We start from the raw sequence: 8,124 nt of genomic DNA, 5'->3' as shown, positions 1-8,124 counted from the left end.
TTCTCTGATTCACAAGCTCGTGTTTTTTATCATCTCTGTTCTCTAGCATATTCTTGCACAATCTCCTGCTTTCCTTCCTAAACTACCACGTTAGAGCTTTCTTATGGGAATAGACTTTGGATTCAGGGCAGCATAATTGGTCTGACCAAACTGAAACATTGCTCTAGTCACACAGGACATAAAATATGATTAGATAATCAGATAGACCAATTGCTTATCACTTTGTTTTTAAATTGAAGCCAGGAGCCAGCTGGGTTAAATTTGCAGTCTGATGAAAAAGAGATTAGATGAGTAGTTTATATGAATAGAAAGTTGTATATCTAATCTTCCGCAGTTGGCACTGAAAACTAACCCTTGCAGTCACTTTGGGGCTGGAACACTAATGATTTTTGGCCAGAAACGGCTGCACCAAGGGCTCGCCCGCTGTCGCAAGCGCGTGACTCCACGGCAACCACGGCGCCGCTCTGCAGGCACAGCCCTGCCGTCGCCGCACGGGGGAACAGCGCAAGAAAGCGAAAGCTGAAGGCGTGGTGGTTTCCATCATTAGCGGGCACTCTCCTAAGAAGTAGGTCCTTCTTTGCTAGCAAGGATGGCAGGACCGTTTCAAGCAGAAAAAGGAAACGTTGTCCCTGCAAAAACTGAAAAAAAAAGTATCAACTTGTTTCAGATTAGCAGACTCTCTTCATGGATGACTCTAATATGTCTGCGTAAGAGGGAACAAAGTACAGATCTTGATAAACCAATGGTTTAAAATTTTAATGCAAGATCTCAGAGTGGAAAATACTTTCCCTATACACAGTAAATAATTAAAGATGATTTTCTTACCAAAAAAAAAAAAAAAAAAAAGGAAAATCTGACTTTAAATCAGTGTGAAGACATGGATCATAATCTGCAAAAACCTGAAGGCATTAATCTTTTGAGAAAATATTTACATAAGCATATTATAAGCTTGTTTGGGGATTTATTATGCACTGATTGGAGAGTATATTATGTAGATGGTAATGTAAGAAAAATTAAGATTTGTAACCATGTTCTGTATTATAACTGTACAATATACTGTTAGGGTTCAGCAAAAATTATGGTATCGCAGGGAACTTGCATGGGAAATGATGCTTTCCCATTATACAATTGGTCATATGTTCATAACTGCAGGCAATACAAAATATTTTGTCACACAGCACAGTAACTTCATCAGCCTCTTCCCACAGTTCCACTGCAGCAGGTGAAAAGGGAACAAAGCACCTCTGTCTACCATTAGTAACAATTTGGTTTTGCCCTTCAAAATATAGCCAATTTGCCACTCCTCTTTGTAGAAAACAGATGTGCATTTTAAAATGAAAAATACTGAGGCAATAAATCATGAGTAATGTGAAACAATTTTGTTCTGAAATGTTTCTACAGTAACATTGTAATGCTGTTGGAGCTTGGAGCACCAGCTGCAGTAATACTGACTACCTGCATGTCCTAAAACCAGTTTTGTAAAATTTCACTATACCACTGCCTATAAAATATGCACTTAGATTAAACAGAAGTGTTCACCTGTCATACTAATTAATTACAATTCTAAAAAAGAAAATACAGTATAGCAGCTTATCTCTTATACCTGACAATTAAGTATTATTGAGCAATGCTGGCATCCTGAAGCACATTCGGTAGGTAGTGTAAGAGCACACAATTCTTGGAAAAATCAAAATGACAGTTGGCTCAGGAGTCATGGTACTGTGCACTATGCAAAGCACACACAGGTGAAACTATGTCTTCTCTGGCATGCATTAGCAAAAAAGCAAACACACCAAAAATCATTGAGGAGTCTCCTTTTATTGAAGCAAAACAATATGTTGAACTGATTTCTTTCAAACTGCCGGAGATATTAGAGAAACATTACAGACATCACCACATTGACCACTAATTCCTGAAAAAAAAAAACCACAAAACCAAACTCCCCACAAAAATGAACAGTCTTCTGAGCAGTTTTGATAGTACTGCCATAATACACATTTTTAAGAGATAATGGTTCCTGTGGCAGCAACTTATAAATACAGATGGGCAGATTCATTTAAACGGAACAATGACAGTTTATACTAGCTAAGGATTTGCCCCAAAGGACAAAAATAAAATTATAGAAATTCATAAAAATCAATCAATAGACTGAGAAACTACATTAGACTCTCAAATCCTTGATGGGCACATTTTGATTATACTAGAATTTCTTACTCTGAAGTGAAAGTCAACAGGGAGAGTAATGACGCAATGTAGTGCTTTACCTTGCTTGTCTTTTATAATAATTTAGTTCAAGCAGGCTTTGGGAAAATCACACTTTTATTTCAAGATCCAAAAGATCAATACAGCAGTATAAATTTAGGGCCTGTGGGAAAATTTACTCAAAATTGTTTCATCATGAAAATGCCAAAGGCAGATGCTTTTATTCAATCTGTTTCTTTGAAGGGACCTTCTAATCTTAATTCCAAACTAAAGACATGTGGCCATTGTATCAGCCAAAGGCAGAAAATGTATCTGTTTCTGTCATACGATGTTAGGGATATATGTAGAGTAACTCAATGAAAAAAAACAGTATTAACACACTTTGCCATAAGAATCTACATAAATACTTTATACTAACAGATGATTCTATAACATATAAAATATTTTCACTTATATACCTACAAAATTTATCTGTTGCTCTTTGCTTAAATAGTGCTTTTCTATCCCAAATGAACAAGGTTGTGGAGCATCCTAGCCAGCAACACTCTAGCTTCCAAAATTTTTTGGAAATATTAGTGGAAAAACAGATTGAGCTGAACTTAGAAAAATCTCTGCACTGATAAATCAGCATTTTCTGTTATTTCTATATTTGTGATGGCATGTGTAATACAGAAATGTTCTAGACATTTATGGAATCACCTGAAACTTGTAATGAAATCATATATCCACGTAAGGATGCACTAAAGAGGGCCTAAGGTGACCTTAATCACTCAGCATTAGACCCTGCTGCCCACTTGATGGGGTGGTGCTGGCAGGTGAAGGGTTCTCAGGACGTTACGGGGGCTCCACGCTGGCCCTGCCCTCGTGGCAGTCCCAGGCACTTGGGTGGGTCTCTGACCACGGCACCTTCCCAAAGCAGGAGAAGAGCTGATGCACTGTGTAGCAGCTGGATTATTTAGCTCTTCTTCTGACACACAGTCTGGGCTGGAGGGCAAAAGGGAGGGGTGATGCTCCTGTATCACATGCTGCAATCACAGCACAGAATCCTTGCTTTTCACCCAATCCATATCGGGACTGCAGCTGCCCCTGGCAGCATTGAATTTTCATCTATTGTGCTGTGAAACCGGGGGAAAATAGCTTGACCTGTATTCACAACAGTTGTGCAATTTTCAAATAATAAAAGGAAGGTTTATTTACCTAATGCTATTTCTTTTCAGATAGGGAACAGAAGCTACAAAGGCACTGACTGCAGATGCTGGGACAGTAAGGTGAACTCTTAGATTCTGCTTGGACAGCAGGATAAAAACTTAAAATAGAGAGGGACGAACAGCAATAGAAAAGTGAAAAATACTGGTACCAATTTATGAACGCTTATTTCTTGTCTAAGTGTAAGGTGACCACTTGTTACAGCTGCCCTTCTGCAGCCTTTTCTGCCAGGTGAATGTCTGTGACAGAAAATTTGCATTGGTTTAGATCTTTATGATAAGAATAAAAAGAGATTTTTCATGCAGTCTAGTTACTTTTGGCTAACTAGAGCATGGCCTGAGGAGAGGCACAGTCCTACAAGATGAAAGGGCTACCAAAGAGTCATAGTTTTAAAATGCTTGAACCAGGGTTAGAAACACTGCTGGGCTGGCCAGTCATAAGAGCAGGGTTTTTTGATTCACATCCTGGGCTCTGCGACAGACGGTGTCTCCCTTTTGCTGCCATTTACTGAATACAACTGTGTGTTGGCCAGACCCATTGGCCAGGCTCTCGCAGGCTGGGATGCGAGGGACCCTTGCGGGAGGGGAGGATCCACCTTCCCTGGGAGAACTGCCCATGTTCCCGGGAGAGGGGGACTTTTGGGAGTGTGCAGCAGGTAGAAGACAGGCACAGCTTGGAAAGATGAGGGGGAAAAACTGCTGAAGGCTGAGCCTCGGCGGTGAGGGAAAGGATATACACAGCTGAGCCTTGGAGGTGAGGGAAAGGAAATTTTCCCAGGGACCCTTGGGAACTGTGTATAGCTCCATGTAATTCAGAGAGACACTGGCTGGACTCAGAGCAAGACTGCAGGAAGGCTGCAAGCACACACAGGCCAGGGAAGGTTGTGTTCAAACCTTTTTTTGTTCTGCTTTGTCTCATTCTGCAGATTTGAATTTTCCCTATTTAAGAGGAACTTTGTTCTATTCAGTGTTTGAGTAACCTTTAAAGATTGGGAGCCCTTACTGCGCTTTTGGTGTGCTCACAAGGCAAATTTACCTCAAAACTCTGGCCAGGGCAGAATCCCACTACATGTTGCAATGTTGCATCTCCTGTACACCCAAACTGCTACAGTGGGAATTTTGAAGATGCCAAAAGTGCAAAATCTGGCCTTCAACGTGAGAGAGAATGATCTTTACCATGGAGATAAGTCCTACTGGGAGATGAGTGACAATAACTGTCAGTTGAATCTTTAGAGGGAAATGCTCTAAACTAGTCTCTCAGACATTAAGGTCTACCACTGAATTATCTCAGCTGCAGAGTCAAATGCAGTGCAAAGAGAGAATTAACATTATCTATGTGTGTAATAAAGCTGGTCTTGCTCCCAATCTGGCTGCCGGTATCATTTCTGTGGTTGGCATTTCAGCTGGCTGCCAGTATAGCCACCTTGCAAATGAGTTTAATTTGTGCAAATTGCAGAAGTTTTATTCCTTCAAATCCTAAGACAGGCAAACAGGAAGTTTTAGGTAACAAACAACATAAAATAAAACACAAGTTTTTTTCCTAAGAACTGAAGGAATGGAGTGTTATTTTCTACTGAGATTTAATACAATAGAGGTAATTCTTCTAACTCTCAAGGACTGTTTTTGGAAGCAGGGCTTGATGACCCAGGGGAAGAGATGAGGAAATTAAAATAAGCTGGACAAAGAAACCCAGAAAGCCTGCTTTGGAGAACAGATACTACAAGGCAGGATACCTTTTTTTTAAGAATGGTAAGACTGTATGGGTGGGCAAGGGGGATTTGGAAAGAATGAAAGCCGGGAGCTATTAGTATTAGTATTTGGAAGAGTGACTTGAAGACTTTAGTCTTTTCCCTCTAGTCTTGACAGTGGAGGCAAAGTGAGCTTTCCTGTCTCCTCCCAGGAATTTGCTTCGAGCCTAATCAGAAGGGGTCACCACTAGGGATTGAAAGTGGCAAAACATTTTGCTCCAGGTTAAATTAAAAACCTTTTTCAGTGTCTGCATAAACTAAAGGAATTCCCTTGAAATTAAACAGCTTATCAATGAGAATGTCTAAAATGGGGCTTTATTCAGATGATGATGAACATTAATCTGGGCAAAAAAAGTATTTGTTCCTTGTCAAAAGGCTAATAGAAGAAAGAAACTCCTGATTCTTCTTTCAATAAATATTTCATAGTAAAGGTCTGTGAACCTTGGACATAAACCCATAAAAACCTAGAGGATGACTACTTGACTTTTCTGGTTTTCCTGATTTTCACACATCTGTCCAGGGTTTCTAAAAACAATCTTTCTCTGTGATTGCCCTGCAGCTTTCACACACCACTTCAGAGCCATCTGTGCATGAGTAGCTGCCATTTTCTCCCAACATCTAGTGGACAACTTGGCCAACCAACAGAAGATTTTAATCATGCCCATTTCTTAATAACAATGTACTAATTTATTGTAACAAACGGATTAACCTCAAGATCCATGTCAAGTATTTTATCTGTAAAAATCTGAAATGCTCTCTGCTTCTTGACTTTTGAAACATAAATGGTCCCTGATCAGTGATCAGATGAAAAGCTGTGACATTCCTGAATCCCTTGATGCAATGTGATTCATTTACTTTGCTTTAAATTCGTTATATTTCATTTATTTAATTTAAGATGAATGTATAAATTGACTCCTATTAAATATTTTATATCCTTTACATATTTATATGTCAAAATTAGTACAAAGTTTAATTTATTGTCTGTGTAGAGTTAGTCCCAAACACACTTTCCTTAGGTACGACCATCAGTGGGAGTGAGTCCCAGCACTGGCAGTGCACATGGCCCTGTGTACCTGCCAACATGAGCAGGACATGATATAGCAGCAGCACCCGGATCTGTGCTGGACAGGAAGAAGCACCTTTTCCCTGCCATTTTACTGTGCATGCATATCGCTCCAGAACTATGATGCCAAGTTGCTCCACCTACCAAAACATTTCTCCTCCTGCCTCCTGCACAGCACCCCTAGCCCCATGCTCCTGTGCATCTCCCGGGATGGATGATACTGTGGATGCCATGGTGGTATTGTATTCTAGGTGTATTCTCTGCCAAACAATGGCTGCTGCTCCCCACAGACCAGCAGCCCTCGACAACGCTGGTTGTGTGTCCTGCTCTGCACCAGCATGGTGCCCAGGCAGGTTCTGCTTTTCCTGCCATGCTGTGTTTCTCTGTCCTTCTCCCAAGACCTGGGCATGGAAATAGACCCTCCAGGTCCCTTAGCCAAAGAAGTTTAATAGTATCACAATATTTAATGGTATCATGATACTTTCTTGATATCAATGTCAAGAAAGATACTGCTCATCACCAGTGTGGAGTGATACTCAAAACTGTGTGTTCTCCTTCCACCTAATGGAGGTCAGGGATATATGTGAAGAGCTATCAACTCAGAACAGTACTTGCTGCTATTTTACTGAGACACAGAGCATTCAGGTGACACAGCAGATCTCTTGTCTCTCATGCTTTATCCAGTATTTCATGGTTCTGGCTATTTTCTTTTCCTGACGTATTACAGGCGGCTATTGGCCATGCGAACCCTAGCATAGGAATTGTTAATTTCTTTAAGTAGTTTATAATTTTGAGGCAAGAACAAGTCAACTCAAGTTCTGAAGAAATCTGTGTGAATATAAGCAAAAGTCACACTGAAGTCAGTGAAAAGACTGGTATTGGCTACAGTGGACCTTGTTTGAAGGTTATTGGCAAACATTGTTTTAATTGGTGTTTCTTGTAAAAGAAACTAATATAGGGAGTGACGCTTATAAAACCACCTCTTGGTTTTTGATGAAACTGCAAAGGGTTCCTCAATGAGCTGGGTGCAAAAGAAAAGTCACTCAGCACATGGCTGAGGAGTTAAAAGTCCCAGCTCTCGCTGGGGCTCCCCCCCCCCCCCCGAAATCATGTGTGAAAGCCAAACACAAGGAGCAGCCTGTTGTGAGGGTGACAGTCCATTCATGTCCATCAGGGCCTGAGGAAAGCCTGGGGGCCTTCTCCTGAGCCCCTGGCCCACCTCCCTGTCAGCCCCCAGCACAGAGGAGTAACGGGGAGCCCAGGAAGGAGGGTCGGGCCACGATGGCTTCCCGCCCTCCAAGGGGACGACAGAGAAACACACTCCAAGGCCTGCAGATGTTATGGGCCTACAGAAAGGGCCTGGGGAACCCCTGCCTCCTTCTGTGCTGTGGGTGCACCTAAGAGGAGCTGCTGGGGCGAAGCACCTCGGGGGACACCTCCGGGACGAGGTGCCTGAGGGAGCCTCCGGGGTGAAGCACCTCGGGGGACCCCTGGGGCGCCCTGAGGCGGGTGACAGCACGGCGGGGGCCGCCGCCGGTGCCCCGCGCCCCGCTCTCCTTCCCAGCGCTCACTAAGCCGGGCGAGCAGCGTGCGCGCCCCCGCCGCGCGCCACCTCCCCGTTTGCGCCGTTCCGGCCGTTCCCCGCACCCGCGGCGGGCCGGCCCCGGCACAGCCGTTGGCCCAGTCCCTCGCGGGCCGGCTGCGCGAGGGGCGGGCGGGAACGGGACTGAACGGACAGCGCCACCCCGCCCCGCCCCCACGCTGAGGAGGAGGAAGAGGAGGAGGAGGAAGAGGAGGAGGAGGGCGGCAGCGCGGCGACCCCTCCCCTCCCCTCCCCTCGCGGCGCGGCCTCGCCGGGCGCCTGCTCCCGCCCCGCCGTCACATGACAGGCGAAGTCCAGCGAGGC

The sequence above is a fragment of the Apteryx rowi genome, unplaced genomic scaffold, assembly GCF_003343035.1.
Source record: "Apteryx rowi isolate R43461 unplaced genomic scaffold, aptRow1 scaffold_1, whole genome shotgun sequence".
Lineage (NCBI taxonomy): Eukaryota > Metazoa > Chordata > Aves > Apterygiformes > Apterygidae > Apteryx > Apteryx rowi.
This window is presented reverse-complemented; position numbering follows the sequence as displayed.